Here is a 20,450-nt window from a genome sequence, read left to right as displayed (position 1 = left end):
GGGAAGGTAACAGCGTTCCGTGCACCTTCAGCATTTAATCATGCCGGCCACATGACCATGGAGATATCTTTGGACAGCGCTGGCTCTTCGGCTTTGAAACGGAGATGAGCACCGCCCCTAGAGTCGGGAACGACTAGCACATATGTGCGAGGGGAACCTTTACCTTAACATAAGTGATAGACAAGTGACACTTCTCTAATCTAAAACCACATGTAAGTCACTTAGCTTGATGGAGCTCTCCCTTCACCCTTGGCAAGGAACCTCTTTTTATTAGGGAATTAAAATAGTGAAACATGGCCAGCATTTCTTTTGGTGTGTTGAAATGTATTTTTACCTTATTTATTTTAGAATTGGCCATACTGGGGCTTGGGGATTCTCTTCTCAGTGTTGGCTGGAAATTTGTGGTTTTAGAGGCTGACGAGGGAAGTTCCTTAATGTCAGATGGATTCCCTACCTGGCCTACATACAGCCCCTGGCATCTGCTTTCAAGAGCTGCTGACGCGGAGGGCTTGCTTGTCCAGCTGCTGACGTTCAGTAGTGGGTGGGGCACTCCTAGCACTTTGTCTGACGCCCCTGTGGGCTTGGCTTCCTCTGAACACAAACATGCGTGCGCGTAGCATGTTGGCTGCCAAACCTCCACTAGCAGTTCCCAGCCCAGCCTCTGTAGATTGGAACCAGCTGCAGGCATTAATCCCTCCACTGTGGCTGGCAGGAGGCCAGATGGCTGGTGCCCAAGGTGTTCACTGCACCTGCACCTGATAAAAGGGGGACAGAATAAGGGGCAAAAAACAGGCTTTACATTGCTCAAGGGAAGTTCTTCTTCCAAGAGGAACACGTTTCATCCACCAACTCTTCTGTTTTGGGAAAAGAGGACATAATAGACATTCTTTCCAGAAGGAAAAACCTTTGGAAATAACTGCAGCTACAACATTCTGGCCAAACTCAAATATTTTTCTTAGCCATTGGGCTTAAGTTTTTATTTGAAATGGCATGTCGCATTTTAAAGGAAAGAACAACATGATTTTATTCAGCTTTCGTTGGAGAGTTTGGCTTGATTCTAAGTCAGTTGTGCTTCCAGATGGAGAGCTTTTGTCACTACCAATCAAAGGGCATGCACACAGCTGTTCCTTCTCCTTTTCCTGGTATGAGAAAAAAGGCCCAAGGCAGGATTTAGGGGAAATATAGGAGGGGGCACATTAAAATGTGAATTTCTGCCTGTGGGATGCCACAATAAAGTCCTCATTGGGGGGGGAAAGAACATCTAACCTTGACAGTTTAGAAAAGAATTGAAATCAGGGGTGAAATGCTACCAGTTTGACTGGTTTGCCCGAACCGATAGTAAAAAAAATGGTACCAGTTTGGGCAAACCAGTTTTTTCCGACGGTCAGCTGTGACGCACGATTTATATGAGCTAGAAAGCAGGATTTCCGGCTTTCTAGCTAATCTAAATTGCGTGGCACAGCGGATTCGTCCCCCCCTCGCTGTTCACTTACCATTGTAGGCATGTTCGGTAGCAGGCTTTGCCTACCCTCCTGGACGTCATTATATCCATTTTGATGCTCTGCACATGTGCAGAAGTGGCGCGCACATACGCTCACATTGCTACCGAACCGGTAGCAAAGGTAAGTTGATTTCACCCCTGGTTGAAACCTCTACAACCAATGGAAGATATATAGAAAACAATAGGAGACAAGTTTACATTTATATAAGCTGCACAGTATTATTGGGACAGACGATGGGTGCGTTCATTCTGAAGAGAAGAACCAGTTTTAACCCACAATTGAACAAGGAATATTCCACAAATCAATACATAATTCTGATGCCCTCAAGAGGTGTTGGACTCCTAATGAAAATGATGGGGATTGCAGTCCAAGGCTTGTGAAAGGCACCATGTAAAAAGGAACAATGGGATTGTTCAAACAGAAGGACTTGACATTTAAATGAACCGATTTGGCAACAAAAGGTAGTTATGTTAAATGAGTTCTCAAAACAGAAATGCCTTTCTTGCAGAGCTGGTTTCTTTCTCTTACCCCTGTTGCTTTTTTTGGAAGGATTCTCCCAACTCAGTTCTCCGGCTGATTTGCCAGACACCTTGTCCTATGGCTAATGGGTTGAGCCAAGAAAGATGCTCTACTATTGTATTGGTTTTCTGCCAATAAAAATTGTCGTGGCAGGAGTTCAGGATGCATGGGCTTCACCTGACATTGTCCAGAGTGACGGAAACTGTTGAAACAATCAGGAGTCATCTAAGGTCAAGAATAGGGAAAGACCCCTCGTTCGTCTCTTGGTAGAATTAGAAAGAAACATCTTTCCCCTTTTTCTGGGCAAGACTCAAAAGTTTAAGGGGCTTCTTCTCTTTAAAGTGAAAACTAGCATTACATGCTGGGATTTGGTCAGAACCGACCATAATGTTTGTCAGAAGCATAATATGAGAAGATGCCTTGCCTTCTGGAGAAATATGGTCAGAATTTGAGTAGGTGGAACTAGAAAGTTTAATACTCCCTTTGCTTTAGGACATTAGGCACTGCCCAGAAGCTGTTCCTATGGAGAGTTGAAGCTAAAGAACAACTCTAAGCTTCATCCTAACATTATTGTTGGGACCCACATGGAATTGACATAGTCCAGGGATCATCAACCTGCGGCTTTGGAGTCGCATGTGGCTCTTTCATCCTTTCTGCTGTGGCTCCCTGTTGCTGAAAATATGTGTGTGTGTGTGTGTGTGTGTGTGTATAAGTATATACAAGTATATGTACACATACACATACACACACAACACACACACACATATAAAGAGGAGCATCCTATACATGGCATTTTTCTCATGGAAGAAATGAATCCTAGATCCCCATAGAATCTTTTGGTCTCCAAAGACAAAAAAAATATCCTGCATTGCAAAAGAAAATTCTTTGCTTTGTTAACTGCTATTCACTTTGCAGCACTTCAACCAAGTGAGCCACTGTGTTTCCTGCAAAGGGACTTCCTTCCCTGGAAATATTTGTTACTGTCTAGAATATCAGTCTCCATAATCCCAGCTAGGAACTCCAAGCACCTTGGCACATTCCACTCCAGAATGAAAGTGAGAAGGACTTTGTCTTCTAACTAATCTGGTCTGCACCTGGACTGTTGGCAGGAGTGAGTGAGGGGATGGGGTGGGGGGGTTGACTGTCTGAAACTCCAAGCCCATCCTATATCAGGGTTGTGTTTAAGTTGAGCCAGATACAATCGGCACTAGGGCTAGTAGGCAGAACAGCTGCTTTTGAAAAAGGCAGTCGGGATCACCCTTCTTGTAGGGAAGAAACTGCTTTTGAGTGGTTAATGCTTAGGAAATAACTTTCTCAGTGACTCAGAAGTAAACAAGGCCTGGGTGAACTGAGTGCATCTATCCAGTCACCTGTGAACGCCAGAACATGGTAAAAAGGAGCAGGCCATGTGAATAATGCAGTCTGCAATCTTGACAGCTGGAAGCGCTCTTCTCCCACAGGTCCTCCAGTTGTAATCAGGACCAGAGGTGGTATTCAGCAGGTTCTGAGCAGTTCTATAGAACCAGAAGTGGAAATTTTGAGTAGTTCGGAGAACCAATAAATACCATCTCTGACTGGCCCCACCTGTATCTATTCTCTGCCTCCGGAGTTCCAGCTGATCAGGAGGAAATGGAGATTTTACAGTATCCTTCCCCTGCCATGCCCACCAAGCCACGCCCACCAAGCCACGCCCACCAAGCCACACCCACTGAACCGGAAGTAAAAAAAATTGAATCCCACCTCTGGTCAGGGCCAGGTTGAAAGTCGCATCCCTCCCATAGGATATGTCTTCCTATAATAACTGTCCCTTATAACAATCCTTGGGATCATTTGTAATGGTGCTTCCCCTGGTCTTTCGGGAGGATGGAATGAAATAATGCAGGCAGAGAGGACTAATCTTTAACCTACTACTACCCTGCTAAAATTGGAGGTCTAGAGGGAAAGAAAATAGTCCTTAATCAACAATGCATCCAAGAACCTAGTTGCCCAACATTTAAATTTACCCTCTTAATTAAGCACTGGGTTGATAATATTTTTCAAATGCCACTTCTGGATCCTTTCAGGTGGTTGATAAGCACTGTTTAGCTCTGTTGCTGCTAAGGGTCTCGTCCAGAAGTCCTTTTCAATAAAAGTCCTTTTCAACAAAACCCAGCAAGAGGCACGGTAAGGCAGGGACTTTGAGATGGTTGCTGGTGCCTGTCCCAAAAGCACTTGCAATTCAATGGTGTTTATTACCTTTGCCAGCCAGTTCCAAAATATGGCTGAGAACACTCTGAAACTGAGAGTTGTCTTGCAAATGTACCGTAAGTCCTCGCACACCCTCTTTCCTTTGGATCCAACTTGTGCCAGAATGCTTTGCAGATCTGGGTTCTTGTTGGAGGGGTACATGATTTTGATATGATTGGCAGCCCAGGACGCTGCCAGGATGTTAAAGCACAGTCTCTTGGGACTCGCCACCTGCTCCATCAGGGTTGCTGGCTGGTAAAGCAATAGCCTTCTTGCTTTGAGTGGAACTGCAGTTGCTTTCGTTTTAAACACATTGTCAGATAGCTTTCAGAGCCGTCTGTTTTTCCACAGCACTGTTGCCATTGCTACGAAAAATCCTCCCTTTCTTTCCTGTATTCTTTCAAATGGTTGCAAATGGTTGTAGCATGCATATAGTTTGTCCACCAAATAATATATAAACAGAACAGCAAATTTAGTGACCACATATAATACGTAGGATTTGTGTGTTTGGGAGGGAAATCTCAGGTGGGGAATTAGAATTGAATTAGCATTCTGGGCTGCAATTACCTGCTGCAGGTTCTGTTGGTTTGCCTTTGCTAAGCGTGTTTCCATAATTCATCTGTTTTGTAGTGAGGACCACATTCCCACCAGAGAATTTGTTTGGGAGATACAGGCAGAGCCAAAAGCAGATTGCAAGACCAAGGCTTTCATTCTAACAGTCTTCCTTTTCTGTACTTCCTTCCTTTCCCTCATTAGGTGGGCTCACACAATATGCTTAACCTGTTTAGCTGAATGAACCCTGGTTGCAGTTCGATGTGTTGTGCAAACCTAGAAACTTAGCCCAATGAGCAAGGTCCACTCAACCGGCTCCATTTTGTATTCTCTTCTCGCATGCCTTTTTTTTCCTGTCTGTCTTTCAAGATCAGAGAAGAAACCTATCCTTCATCAGAGGTTTAAGCAGATGTCTTGTCAAGGGTTTTGAAGTCAGCTCTAGGGCCAAGGGCTACAAGTCTTAAATAATTTCACTGGCAGCTGGGTTGGTTGGTTTGCTGGCTATAGATCTGCATTCAAGTTGTGCCTTTCGTTTTGCTCCTACTTATCTGGTGATGCTTTAACACAAGATTTTCCATTTCATTCCAGGACGTTGGTAAGGAATGGAACCCCAGGGGTTAGATACATATTGACAGTTCTGTCAATTACTTTGAACTATCGTAAAGGAGATATCTGGGCCCGGAGATCTAAATGGGTTTCCCCTGCCTCCTCTGAGTGGCAAGCCACATTTCCATGCACCTAAAGAAGTTCTTGCCTCCCCCGCAGACATTGCTGAGGCTGGAAGCCACAAGGCTGTTCACCTTCAAGTAGGCTTATTTACTTCAGTGGAATTTCCTACTAAAGCCACCTGAAGGTATGCCATGACATTTACCCCTTTGGGGGGTTCTCCCGAGTTTGATTTTGCCTTTTATGAAGCTATTTTATTTTCTCTTCTGGAATCCGAACCACTGTTACCGTTTGGAGACGGGGTGAATATGCAGAATGTTTTTGTGGCTTCTTGTTTTCCGTCAGGTTTGGCTTCCTTCCAAGGGGCTCTTTTTCTAGAACAACGGGAGGGCATATGCACTCCATTTTGACCCATAACCCAAATCAAAAAACTAGATAGTGTATCCACATCTAAATCCTATTGTCCACCAGCAGGGGTGGGTTCCGGATTCTTTTATACTGCCGGTTCGCTCAGGGACACGCGTGTGCACGCACTTGATGCACGCTACTCACGCATGCACAGTAGTGAAAAAAAACCAAGATGGCGCCACCTACAGTGCCACCAATAGAACTGGTTTGGTGGCGTGGGTGGGAGAGTTACTATCCACTCGACCGAAGCACTCCAAACCGGTAGGAACCCACCTCTGTCCACCAGTCAGCGTAAATTGTCGTCATTAACAATTCAAGATTATATGAGGAGCAAGGGAGGATGTCTGAGAGGGAATATTGACTCTTTCTGCATTGTGGAAGGAGTTGGCTTCGTGGCCTAAATCAATCTTTCCAGTTGATATTCTATTAATTCATTATTAGAAGGGCTTTGGCTCCATGAACATTAGCTAGCATACTATCCCAGATTTTGCACATCACATTGAGGTAAAATATGATTTCTTTGGTTTTTCTCTTAGCAAAATAAACAAATCCAGCCATTGTGATTTACAGGCCATGATTTGTGGCTTAAACCAACCAACTGTGGTTTGTTTTTCAAATGATAGTTAAATGGAATTCCAAGCATTTTTTCAAGAAGAGATTGAACTGCCATTTGTCAGAAATAATATAGGGTGTCCTGCTTGAGCGGGGAGTTGCACTAGATGACCTATAAGGTCCCTGTTAATCTGTTAAAAAACATTATCCTGAACAAACAAGCCCATGTCAGAAAGCAATTATGTTTGACTAAAAGGTTGGCTGCTACTTGGTGTAAAGAAACAGGCAGATGGATATCTGCTGCAAGCATGAATCCACAGTTAACCTATTTACCAAGCAGACTCATGAAAAGGAAAAAGAAAAAAATTAAATCCTCCACAGGACATCCTCAGTTCCACATTCATGAAATGTTCGGGTTTGCCCTTAACACAACCCAGCCTTTGAGAAGTGCTGGAAAGATGGTTACATTCCTCTTCAGAGCAGCTGCTCCGGGAATTTTGCCAGGTCTTTGACTCAAACCTTGTCTTTAAAACGCATCTCGTTACGCAGTCGGTTTTACAAATGTGAGGCCTTAAGCAAACTCAGAGGTTGTCTAGGCCAAAATATTTTTAACAATAGGAAAAGCCATCAATCTTCCAGCTGCTGAGTTATCGGTGTCTTTTATGCACATAATTCCGTTCCGAGAGCAACAGTATCAGCGAGCAAGAGAATTTGGAGGGTGGGGTGGGGGAGGAATGAAGGAGACTAGACCGAGGCTAGACTCTTGTCTACAAAAGTGAGCAAACTTTTTTTAGGGATTGAACTTAACCTGCAAAGAGGCTTTTGCATCTAACTGCTGAGCCAGTAAGCTAAGTTTCCTTCCCACCAGGCCTCTTTCCAACCTGTTTCTCAGCATGCTTGCTCAAAAAATGACAATGCTATCAGCAAGAGCATTTCTGTTGTTTGTTTCTTCAGATCAGCCTTGACTCCTGGTGGCGGCCGCGACATCTCACCGCCATTTTCTTGGCAACATATTTGGAAGTGGTTGCCTGCTCTATCTAGGGCGGAGAGAGTTCTGGCCCAAAGTCCCCCAGATGACTTCATGCCTCAGGTAGAACTCACTGTGTCCCAGTTTCTGTCGTGATGCTTTTAACCGCTACTCCAAACTGTCTCTCAGAAAAGGAAAAATTTCCCTTCAAGTCAGTTTTGACTCCAGCAATTGCCTGCGTTTTTTCAGCAACATTTTCGAAGGGAAATGAGGGAGAGGCAGTTTGGCCTACTGCAGTGGTTCCCAACTTGGCAACTTTACGGACCGTGTGGACTTCAACTCCAGAATTCTCAGCCAGCAGAGCTGCCAAGCTTGCCAAGTATTTGGAACCCCTGGCCTACTGCGTTGAAGCCACCAGGCCAGAAGTGGGAGACCGTGAATTCTAGGTCCCGCCTTTGGCAGTCACTCACACGGTTCTTGTTGCTGTGGGAAAATAATGAGCAGTGAATGTTTGCCGCCTTGAGTAATTGTCCCTAAAATAATAGAGTGGGTATATAACTAAATAATAAATATAAAATAAACAATTAGTTTTAGAGCTGAGAGACTGCTTGCCCAAGATCACCAAATTGGTTTTGTGCCTAAAGCAGAACTAGAACTCACAATTCCTTAGTGTCTAGCCTATTGCCTTAAACCAGTGGTTCCCAAACTTGGCAACTTTAAGACTTGTGGACTTCAACTCCAGAATTCTCCAGCCAGCAGAGCAGCAGAGAATTCTAGGAGTTTGAAGTCCACAAGTCTTAAAGTTGCCAAGTTTGGGACCACTGCCTTAAACCACTATGCCAGACTGGTTTGTAAGAAACTTATATATATATATAACAAGCTTTTTGTTGTTCTTATGCTTAACAGCAGCTATTTATTTCAAGTAGTTATTACCCAGCAGTTAGCATCTCTAGAGAGAAAAACAATATTGCTTCATGCATTATTTGGGTATGGGGTTTCTTCAGAGTTGCTTTAGAAAAGGAAAGCTATCTAGTAAGAGAAAATTAATATAAACTTTTGTTAACAGTATAACAGAAATTAAAAGGAAGAGAAAGCAGTGAAGTAAAGTATGTTGTGAACAAAATAAATCTCCAAAATTCCTTAAGAGACCTTTTATTGTTGAAAACAGAAAACTAATAGAAACAGAGTTAAATAAGCTATCCATTGCTGCAAGGCAAGTATAGATTTATTCTTCCAGTGTTGCATAATAATTATTTTGGTTATAGTTTGTGTGGAGAAAAAAAGACCATAATTCTTGATAGTTTGAGAGATTCTAAATATTTCAGGATATAACTAGGAGGAGCACAGGTTTCTTTGATGTGCAACATTGGGTCTACCATATTATAATCTTGCAGTATTGGTGTTACTATTTTATTATTTGTTTAAATTTGTTTGGCGTCCATCCTGCCATGAGGCTACCCTTGGCAGCTTACCATAGTCGAACATAAAATTTTAAAAAAATGTAATAACCATAGTAAAATACTCAAACAATAAAAATAAATAAATAATGCAGTAATATGAATTAAAAGATGGGTGAGGGAGGGAGCATAATTTCGGGGAGGGTGGGAGGTAGTGTCTGCCGCGGGGGTGGTGGGAATGAGATCTGCCATAATAGGGAATGATAACACTCTTGCAGTGTTCTTCACTCCTGTCCGGTTCCATGTGGCGGGCTGAAAGTTGCAATAATCTCCATTTACAAACCAGTTTCACCTTTTAGGATCTTGCCTTTGAAGATATACTGTGTCTGTGGCATTCACTTTATGACTTTCAAGTTAGCTTTTGATTTTTCCACATATTTCATGGGTGATGTCCTTTCTGTTTGCTGTCTTGAGAACAGAAGACTCAATGGTGAATGGAAGTCTTTAAAATGTTTCACAGCCTGAATCTGGGAAGAAATCTTAAACTACTTGGAAAATTAGCTCAGGGAAGAGAAAAGAAACCAGAGTTGGGAAAATACTGAGATACATGAAGAGGAAAATCTCTTGAGAAGACCTCGAGAGAGACAGAGAAATGCATTTTAAAATATATTTACGATTGAGACCTAGGGAGAATCCTATTAAGCAGCAACAGGTGCAGAAAAGCACATACAGAAACTGGCTTCAATTTTTTATTCCCGTCTCATTCCTGTCTCTAATTTCCTCTCCTTGACTGAGGGGTACCACCGGGTTTAAACCTGAGAAGGGGAGAGCAATAATACAACAATATGTTATGTCGCTTGGCTGGCCCTGCCATCATTATCTATCATGTTTTCCAATAATCCATTTTGGGAATTGATATTTCAACTTACAGTGCCATATTTAATATGATGCAACTAGCTGTATCCATCTGTGAAGCTTTAAAAAAAACATAAAATTTGCAGAAGCAATACCATTTTGGAGGCGAATGCTTATTGAAAGAGAGAAGCATCCAAAATGTATTCTGCATTTTAAAAACTGTGAATTATCCATTAAACTAAATCAGCTAATGTATTTAATTAGATTACAATTCTATCTAAAGTATGCTGGCTGGGGAATTTGAATTGGAAGTTGAAATCCCTACATCTTAAAGTTGTGGAGGTTGAAAAAACAGTGATCTAAAGTTATACATGTTTACTTCTCCAAAATTATTCTATACCATAAAATGTAAGTTTTTAAATAGTCAATCTGCAGCTTGGCCAAAACAATAGATTTGCATTTGTATTAAACTACCTTTTGTAGCCTGCGACAGGTGAGTTCTCTACTATTTCCCCACTGCATAGACTGTCCAGGTGCAGGTCAGCTTGGCTTCAGCCAGCTTCCTCTATCAAATACCTTAATTTATTAACTCAGGTCTAGGGACTGCTTAATGTCAGTTTATGAAGGCAATAATCAGAAAATATCCCAATATTATTAAATTGCATTTAAAATGTACATGCATGACCGGCTAAAATGGATTCCAAGATTGCAGGTTCTTTTTCATTGGCCTTCCTCTGTTTATTTTGTTTTTAGGCATTTTACCTGTGTCTTTAAGAGAAGATGCTATTAGCACTATTTTATTTCCAGGGCAGAGAACTTTTTAAAAAAGATCTATATTATGTGCTTATTGCTGCGGAATAAAAGGAATAACTAAGGTAAAACATTGGAATTGCAAACCAATTTTCCAGTTTATATATCCTCTCCTTTCAAATTACCAGTTTTCAGTGACAGCAAAAGCAAAGAATCATCATAGATTTTTCTGGTGCTGTAGTCCTGCTTAGACATTATTGCAGAGTGTCAAGATGTCAGAATACTTGCATTAACAACCTTCTGCCTGTATTTTCTCACTTCCACTTCAGTCTGTTTTTCTTACTATTAAAAGGTGCTTCGAGACAGAGAGCTCCTTGTTCTATCACCCAAAGACATTTTGCAATTGTTTATTTTGTTTCTTCTTTGACAGAACTCTGGCAGCAGTGCGTGGGGGTGTGGGGGGGAAGAAACACAGGAGGGTTCTGGTACTGAAAGGTGGTTTTAGAAAAGGCTGGTTGACACTGTGTGGTCTCTCTGCCTTATGGTAGCATGTTCCTCCATCCCTAACAATATTTACAGTGCTCTCTTTTCCCATGACTTTTTTCGTAACGTTCAGGAGAGGGAAACACAAATTGGTTTCCTTTCCACAACTGTCTTCAGTTTACATAGGTATACTGTATTTTCTAGCAACAAAACTAAAAGTATCTTCCGTCCCCTTAGCAGTGAACGCATTTTACTGTACTGCTTACATTTTTGGAGGATGACAAACTAGGAGGTATCCCTTCCTCCATCCATCATTCTGATAGCGGTCAATTAATGTTTAGATCCCATTCTGGGAATGAGGCAGAGACAATGACCAGGAAAGACCCATTAAAGTTTACCCCAGTTCATTCAAGGGAGAGAAAGTGGAATATCCCTCTGGAGCTCTTCTCAAGGGTTACAGCATCATTTCCCCCCTTTTTGACTTTCAGCTTTCTTCTTTAGCACTGGAGCACTGGTTGCTCAAAATCCCCACATCTTTGCAGATTACAGATTAACAGAGTTGGAAGGGACCTTATAGGTCATCTAGTCCAACCCCCCACTCAAGCAGGATATCCTACACCATTTCTGACAAATGGTAGTCCAATCTCTCTTGAAAGTCTCAAGTGATGAAGCTCCCCAGACTTCCGAAGGCAACTTCTGTTCCATTGGTTGATTGTTCTAACTGTCAGAAAATTCCTCCTTGTTTCTAGTTGAATCTCTCCTTGATCAGTTTCCATCCATTATTCCTTGTCTGGCCTTCGGGTGCTTTGGAAATAGCTTGATCTCCTCCTCTCTGTGGCAGTCCCTCAAATATTGGAACACTGCTGTCATGTCTCCCCTGGTCCTTCTCTTCACTAGACTAGCCATGCCCAGTTCCTGCAACCTTCTTAGTCTCCAGTCCCCTAATCGGTTCCACCACAAATGCACGAACGACAAAAGCGCGCCTGACTAAACCGCGGTGACAAACCGCGCCGACGAATGAGCACTGAAGCGCGCCGACAACAGCGCACCAACAGAAGCGCGCTGTAACCTAACCCTAAAATAACCCTAAACCTAAACCTAACCCTAAACCTAATCCTAAACCTAACCCTAAACCTTACCTTAACTTAAATCGCGCTTCTGTCGGCGCGCTGTTGTCGGCGCGCTTTTGACATCGCGGTTTTTAGCCCCACGGTTTTGTCGGCGCGCTTTTGACGTTCGCGCTTTTGTCGGGTCACGCCCTAATCATCCTGATGCTCTTCTCTGCACTTTTTCTAAAGTCTCGAGGCTTGCAAGGGTATCGGAGAGTAACCTGGGCATAAGAATGAGAGAAGAGACTTACTTTGAAAGGAGTGGACTGGGAAATGGAAAGGCAAGCTCAAGAAATCTATAGAGATTGTCAGTCATTCAGGTCATATTGTCCAAAGGTGCTTTTTCTTTCAAGAGGCAACTGGACTTTCTTGGTTTTTTTTCTTTTGAAGACGTTTCGCTCCTCATCCAAGAAGCTTCTTCAGCTCTGAAGAAAGTCCAGTTGCCTCCTGGGGAAGAAAAAACCCCACACTTTTGGGACAAGGCTCCAGTTGTACAGAAGGCGAGCCACGCTGTGAACTCTCCCTCCCTCGAGGTCCGCAAGGGTCGCGGTGGATCGGAACCAGCCGTCGACGGAAACGAGCGAATCGAGCAAGGACGTGGCTGGGGTGCAGGGACTGCTCGAGGCCATTAAAGCCATAAAGGGTTTGCAGCCTCACTTGGGGCGGCCGTGCTCAGCACTTTCCCCTTTCGACTTCTTATTTTAGCACTGGAGCACCGGTTGCTCAAAATCCCCACAATTTTGCAGATTACAGATAAACAAGAGTTGGAGGGGACTTTACAGGTCATCTAGTCCAACACCCTCCCCCCCCCCCCGGTCGGGCTAGACGAGCCGTTTTCTCAGCTTGCACGGAAAGTGAGCAAACGGGCTCTTTCCCGCACCCCGAGCCCTCCTTCGCTTGGCGATCCTTCGCTTCCCATTTCCGTCCCTGGGACCTTTCTGCTCCGGTGCTTTCTCCCCCAACGCCCCTCCTTTTTTTTCTTTTTTGGTTCTTCCTATGACACTCTTTTCTTTTCTCCTCTTCCTCTCTTTTACCCCCCCCCCCCTTTTTCGATCCTTGCTTAGGAAAAGGCTATTTTTAGCCGGGAAGGGGTGGGATGGGGGGGTAGCTCGTGCTATTTTTAGATCAAACAATTCCTAGGCGTGCGTCAATGGAACCCCGTGTGCGTCACCCGCGCAGACATTCCGATCCCGCCCCTTCGCTCCGAGGGCGCCGGAACATTCCGCCCCTTTTCGCCTTGTATGGCGAAGGCTGCAGCCGGGCCCCGTGCGTCAGAGGATCCCCCCCTCCTCCTCCTCTGCCCACCCCTTTGCCTCTGCGTCACAGAGAGCTTAAGAGAATCTCCTGCCACGGGCTAGTGAGCCCCAGTGGCTTAGTCGGCGTCTAGACTGTAGGCAGCTCGCTCCCGCGCGGGCTCCCTTCGCTCCGATCTCGGGCTTTCATCTGCGGCGGCGGACGGCAGCGAGGACCGACGCTTCCCCGACGCGCTTTGGGCTTTCTTAACACATTCCCCGGCACCTTCCTATGTAAAAGTGGAAGAGACCGCAGCTCGAGGTTTTCAGCCCCTTTGGGTAGGTGTGGATTGATTTTCTTCTTCTTTAATCCCCCTTTCCCCGTCTGCTTTTTTTTGTAAAGTGCAGACGCGCTTACGTGACATATTTTTTTTATTGCAAGAGGGATGCTTTTTTTATTTTAATCGGGTCGGTTAACAGTAGTAGTTAACAGTCACAGAGTGGGAAGAAACCCTGGAGGTCATCTAGTCCAACCCCACCCCCCTGCTCACGCAGGACACCTAGACGAGGGATTCGAGCTTGCCAGTGGGGAAAGAAGTTTCGGGGTCCTGCGTGTTGAAAAGTTGGGGAGTTTGCGAGGATTGCGGGCGAGGGGGGAAATTGGGTGAGGTTGCGTTTTATCCTCTGATGTGTTGCAAATTTTAAAAAAAAAACGTGTAAAGAGTGAGGAGGGCCGTTCTACATAACGGGAGCAAATGTTTGCTAAGTGAAGAAATATTTGCAACTGCAGAGTAGAGTTTATCCGCGAAGAGTGAATTTTAAAAACCGGCCGTGGCTTCTGTTGCTTGTTCGTACTTTTAACTGTAAGAACTGCAACGTGATTTTTCAGATAGGCATGTTTTGATTTGCAGACATTAGAAAGTTACTAGAACTGCCATATGTCACCTGCCTAGCTCTTCCTATGTAGTATGGGACAACTTGAAAGTATCGGTTAAGAAGGTATACAGAATGCATAACCATGAACCACTGGACTAATCCTACAAGGGCAGGGGTTTTCTTCTCCTTAAAAAGGGGGTATTTGTACTTTGAAGCTTGAGTTGCAAGAGGATCTGGCTGGGGGACTTGGCTGATGGCAACTATAATGGTGCACTTGTTTCCAAAAGCAGTTTTCAAAGTCTGCATTTGCATTTTAAAGGACAAAATTGCTGTAAGCTGAGCTTGTGGGGAGACCTGGCAGATGTGTACCAGTGACTGGATGCATTTTGCCATTTTAATGTCCTGTGATTGTGATGTCGGTGTAGGATGGGCACCTCACTTGGTCAAAAGTGAAGTTGTCTCTTTTAGAGGAAAAAAAATGTGATATTAAGAAATGAAAAGATCTGTTGCTTGATAAGGAAAGTAACATTATACAGCTAGTGCTTGCGTCCAGGTGCGAGGCCTCGTCATAAGGCCTGGTGATTGTGCCATGTTTTGGAGACAAATAGGTCAGACTGTTAACTTCTTAGATATCTGAAGATATTTTACTACTACTTCATCAGGCTAAATATATCGATTCTGCCCATATCAAATTGAGAAAAGAACTCTAAATGTCTTTTCTCTGTTTGGAAGATCACTATGGGAAAAGCTGTTTGTGCCAGGTTCATATTCTCACTCTGCTTGCAGCTAGTCCTCTTATACTTGCATTTTTTTGTGTGTGTGTTAATCTGAGGGTAATGTGCATTGTGCGTTGGTGTGCACAGATGCACGTTTACTTTCCTAGATGCAGAAATTCCCCTCTATATTTTCAAAAAGTGGACACCTTTGAAAAAATGTTTTCTAATGTTCTCTCCCCCCCCCCCACTTTCCCTCTCCAAAGGGATGCTCTTTTTCTTGTGAGTCTGCATATTCATGTTTGTGAGTCAATCTGCTGAGCAGCTTGGTACCATCACAGGTGTTGAAGGACATAAATCAGCAAAGCTCCTAGCCTGGTGCTTTCATGTGGCTTTGCAAGGGGGTGGAGGGTTTGCAGTTCCTGGCATGTTCAGAGCGACAGGTGCTGCATCAAGTTTGAGCACCTGGCAGCCTTTGCTGTGGCGGGCTCCCCCTGTTTCTAAGTCTGTGCGCCGGACTTCAAAGGTGAAGAAGTCCACTTTGCCACAGTCTTCTCTTTGTCCATTGTGAGCACCTTCTTTAGTGGTCTTGGTCACTCCAGAATCATTACGTTAGACTGTAAGGGGTTTGAAAACCTAGACGGAAATCGGAAAGTATAAAATGGGTTGAATCCTAGAATAATCTCAGCAACTACACAGAGAAGTGTGGGGTAATCACAGCAGTCCCAAAAGCTTGATTTGTTTTACATACCATAATCCTGTGCATATTTATCCAGCTCTGTTTTAAGGGATTTCCTCTCCAGCGAATCTGCCTAGGACAGAAACCGTGATAAGAAGAGACCCAATTGCCTTTATTATGTCATCATTAAGACACCTTCTACCAAGGTAGATTGTTAGTGTCAAGGCAGAAAGCGGGCAAATGTGAATTATTTTATTTTCCACGGTTTGATCACAGACAGTGGGAAAATGCCAGCTGGGTTATTTCAGCTTTTAAAAAGCTTATGCTTGCACAAAAACAACATTGGGGTTGGTCTTTTGGAATGAAGCCCACACTTACCTCTTCCATTGATAGCTTTTGAGTAGTGTTGATTATCTTTTCTGCAGATCAGACATCTTGACAGGTGCAGTTTTTCTCACTGCTGCCATTGATACAGTATGGAGTGCTGCATCAGTTGAATATCTTGATGTGCAACTGTTAAAAAGCATAGGAAACTTGCAAAGCAGGAAAAGGGTCTGCGTAGACCAGGGAAGAGTTGGACATCTAATACCAGAATCCATTTGCCCTTGTTCAAATGCGGCTCAGCACAAACAGTGGATTCAGTCTTGGAACATTTGAGCCTGGAAGAAATAGCTTTCAACAAGAAAAGCTTCTTTTAAGATAATTCCACCCATTGTCGAACTGACAATAACAGTCTGTTCCTGTTGCAAGTTTCCTTAAGCTGTTGAGTATTTCTTCTTGGAAGCAGCATGGTCATTTATGCTGAATGGTGCCAGTTTTTGCTTACGGAGTTCGGAATCTTTCTGTGGTTTTTACATTAGCACTGAATCCAGTTGCTGGGAAGTTGATCCGTCCCTGTTGTACTGCGTCTCTACAGCAGAGGGGGCTCCTGAGCAGTCTCTAAAGTCTAAATGCAGTCCAACAAATTGGGAGGAAATTGTAGGGCTGCGTGGAACACTATAATGATGGGCTTCTGTGCTGTTCCCCTAAAGCATGGATGACTTGCTAACCTTCCCCTTCGGCTGTCTCTCGGGATCCCTTGCTATTGGCCAGGCTGTCTTGGGCTGATGGGAATTGTAGTTCAGCCATCTCTTGAAGACATAGATTTCCCATTCCAAAAGCAATCATATCTCTCCCCTGATTGGTTTACAGCTGCCATTGTTCTAGAGAACTTAGCTGTCAGCTCTTAAGTGTTGGGAGGAATTGATGTATTAGGTTGAGATTTCAGCCTTTCTATTCCAGGGCAACCCTCTGGGGCTAGCCAAAGGCAAGCAGTGCTTGGTCACTGGTCCCATCCTGCTGATTGCAGTGGGCAGCCAGCCAGCCTTCACCCTTGCTACCTTGAGTGCCTTTGTTTTGGTCTCAGCCTTGGAAGGTAAACGGAAGCTGTCAAATGATGGGTGGGGTGGGGGGATGTGCAGGGGCTGCAAAGTTCTGCAAACAATGCTGCTCTGCCTATCAGACAGGGGGATAGTAGCACATCTGTTGCTGCATCTGTTTGACAGTGATTACAGGAGCCATTTGTGCGCTAAAACAACAAGGATCCCAAAGGGGCGGCTCGCAGGGTAAAGAGGTGAGTGTGTCGTTATAGCAACACCGTGCCGTTTCCATTGGAAGATAGTGGAGGACTGTGAGAGAAATACACAGAGGAGAAAGCGATGGCAACAGTGCCTGCGGGAAGGAGACACTTGTGCTTCCAACAATGTTCTTTGCTACAAAGGAGGTTAATTCTCGTTCTTCTCTCATGATTCCCTGGTGAGGCTCTTTGGAGCACCAGCCGTAGATGCGTAAGTGGAAGTGTTTTTAGACAGCTAGGCAGGCACTGAGGAAGAGAGCAGCTGAAGCATCTTCAAATGCCTTTCCTGCTGAATCCCATTTAAAAAAGACTTTATAGCCACAGTGGGAAAAACTATCTGTCCCATAAGAGAGTAAGTCACTCACCTGTTTTCAAGAAGAGGGTAGAAACATCTAGTAGTCTAGTTATTATCTCCCCAGGTAATTATTGGGTGGATTCAGCCTTCTGTTATAGGACTGTTCGCCAGCAGTGTGTTCCCTGCCCTTTTTTTTTGCTTCGAATGTCAAATCAGTACAGAAATCAGGCAGTCTCCATCGGGGCTCAGTGAAGTATCCTTTCTTGCAGACGTTTGCATATCAAACAGGTGGATGATTAGACGCTCTATTCCATTGTCCAAAGAAATTCATTTTTTTAAATAATGCCATATTCTCAGAGCAGGAACCCTTATTTTAATTGCTTCATTTGATTGTTGTGAGTTGCAGAGTGCTGTGGAGAGTTCAGATTTAATAGACGGTGGTGATGCACATTTTTAGGACAATAGCAAAGTGTGGGGAAAGGAGACCTTTCATATGGAGACTCTTGGCAAAAAAAAAGGATGGAACTTTCTCAGATTCCACCTCAATTAGCTCAATTTCATTGTGAGCATAATGAATTTCCATAATTGATTTCTCAGTCCATGGGTGAGCCAAGGCTGCGTTTTAGCCCTTTTGTCTCTGCTCTTAACTTTTACTTTGATATTTATGCCTTCAAGCCCAGGGGTAAAGTAAGTATACTCAGTCAAACCATTTTCTTTTAATTCTGATTTACAAGGGCTGTCTTTTTTTTTCTCCCTCTCCACAGGAGCTAGTAGACTAAATATCACTGTGTCATTGTTGTATAGTTAGATTTAGCACGGAGGCTTTAAAAAGGCAATGGGGGGAGGGGAAGAGTTCAAATTAGAACAGTATCACAAAGAACTAAATGTCCAGACTGGAATAAAAGAATTCACGATTGCTGCTTTAAAAAGAAATAAGACTTTTAAAAAGCTTGCACACTTACTTAAGGACTAATAACACGAGTAGTATCAGCACCGAGCTTTGTGCTAAAAGGCCCACTGTTGATCCTTCCTACTTGCTAAATATCTGCTTGTCCGATCAGCCCTTGTGCTCAGCAGCAGTACCTAAGATTAGGATTCCAGCCCCTGTAATGGAGCTCCCTAGGCTAGTCCTGCATTACCTAGGGAGATGTGCTGCTCTCTCGCGCATTTGCAGACGTCAGAACTTCCTCTGGGGAGAGTACGCTAATAAATCCTGTGTTACGAGGAGCCCTGGGTATCACCTGTTGCTACGTTGGAACAAATCACAACAAGCCTTAACAATTGGCTATCCAAGTTCTATTTTAGGAATGCAGAATAACAAGATCAGATAGCGTCGGGTGGGGGTATGCACAGGGGGGTTATGAGGTTCCAAAGACGTGTGGACAAGATCTTTTCTTTTAAGGAGAGAAGTTGAGCAGAATTGGCCAGCGTGGGCTGTAAAATGCAAACCTTGTCTCGGATGAAAACTCAGCAAGGGACACATAATCCCCTAGCGGTTGGGAATCGTAGTCCCTCTGCCACTTTCTCTTTGGGAGCTTAGAGTAGGATATTGATTCACATAAACAAATTAACAGGGAAAATCCTTGATAGGAATCACATTCATTTAAAAAGGGGATCAACACGCTTTTGCCAACTCTTAACGAATTGAGAAGAAACTGCAAGCTTCAGGTTTTGATTTTTTTGTTTTTTCAATTGAAGTTCAAAACAGGTAGTCCTTGACTTATGACGGTTTGTTTAACAAGGGCTCAAAGCAGGGGTGACATGATACTGGTTCCGACTGATTTGCCTGAACTGGGAGTAAAAAAATGCTACTAGTTCACCTGAACTGGTAGGAAAAAACTGCTATCAATTCAGGCGAACCGGTATTTCCCACGATCAGCTGTGACAGGCAATTTATATTACTTAGAAAGCAGGATTTCCTAAATCGCGTAGCAGGGCGGCTCCCCCCCTCCCCTCGCTGTTCTACTTACCTTTGCAGGCACGCTCGGTGGCAGGCTCTGCCCGGACATCATCACGTCTGTTTTTGATGCTCTGCGCATCAAAGTGAGTAGATTTCACTTCTGGCTCAAAGTTACAATGGACTTGGGAAAAGTGGCATATGTTCTTATCCTCAATGTTTCTATCCCATCCACGGGGTTGTGTGATCACAATTTGGGTCCTTGAAAATTGGCTTGCATTTTATGATGGCTGTAGCATCTTGTGATCAGGTAATTATTATCATTTACAATCTTCCCTCAAGCAAAATCAATTGGGGAAGTCGGATTTGCTTAACGACCACATTAAAACTGGTTGTAAAATCAGGTCTGTTCACATGATGATTTGCTTAATGACTGCATTGCTTAGTGGCCAAAAGTCCAATCCCAATTGTGTTCATAAGTCAAAAACTACAGATAGCCACTTCTTGGGTGATGCAGTTCTTGCCCATCCAAATTCCAGATTGGTCTGTCATTTTTGATCAATTTTAATTAGCAGAGTGAGGATTATTTCCAAGTAAAGATTTGCATGCCGAGCTACTAAAAAGAAGCTCCTGTCCCTCTGAGAAACGGGTGATAGCCTTATTTCGAAGGTGCAGTCTTAAAAATCTCTTGGAATTCTCTTTGTCTCAAACGGGGGTGAAATCAACTTCCCTACCGGTTCGCAAATGTGAGCGCATACGCCACCTTCCACACAGGTGCAGGACCTTCCACGCATACGCAGAGCGTCAAAAACGGGACGTGATGGCGTCCGGGCGGGTGTGCGAAGCCTCCCGCCACCACCGCTACTGGTTCGCCAGAACCGGATAGAACCGGCTGAATCTGGTCTCGACCTCCCGTAATTCTTTCCTCTGTTAAAGCAGCAGCTTTTGGTAACAGAACCTGACCAATTTTCACTTTGCCACAAGAATTGCTGCTACAGACTTGACTTCCATCTCGGCTAATGCTTCCAGTTATAATTCTTCTTTTGGAAAGTGCCATTCTCAAATACACTATAAAGCTCTGAGATTCTGTCTTCCCAGCAGTTTCAGTTTTCATGTTCCTTGTCAGAGGCTGCTGACATTTAGATGGATTGCCTTCA

General features: G+C 43.9%; 1 protein-coding gene across 2 annotated transcripts in view; it reads left to right on the top strand.

Annotated features, from left to right (window-relative positions):
- NR4A1 (nuclear receptor subfamily 4 group A member 1) overlaps window positions 1-20,450 on the top strand; it is a 45,175-nt gene that overhangs the window by 5,512 nt on the left and 19,213 nt on the right. Inside the window, exon 1 of one of the 2 annotated variants that reach the window (XM_032209884.1) lies at window positions 13,327-13,557. The exons of the other annotated variant lie outside the window; for it this stretch is intronic. The gene's annotated coding sequence lies outside the window, so the exon portion shown is untranslated. Of the gene's footprint in view, window positions 1-13,326; window positions 13,558-20,450 lie in introns of those variants that run through there. 2 annotated transcript variants of the gene reach the window in all.

The sequence above is a fragment of the Thamnophis elegans genome, chromosome 2, assembly GCF_009769535.1.
Source record: "Thamnophis elegans isolate rThaEle1 chromosome 2, rThaEle1.pri, whole genome shotgun sequence".
In the NCBI taxonomy this organism is placed as follows: domain Eukaryota; kingdom Metazoa; phylum Chordata; class Lepidosauria; order Squamata; family Colubridae; genus Thamnophis; species Thamnophis elegans.
Note: the sequence above shows the minus strand (reverse complement) of the source record. Positions and strands in the feature narration are given on the sequence as shown.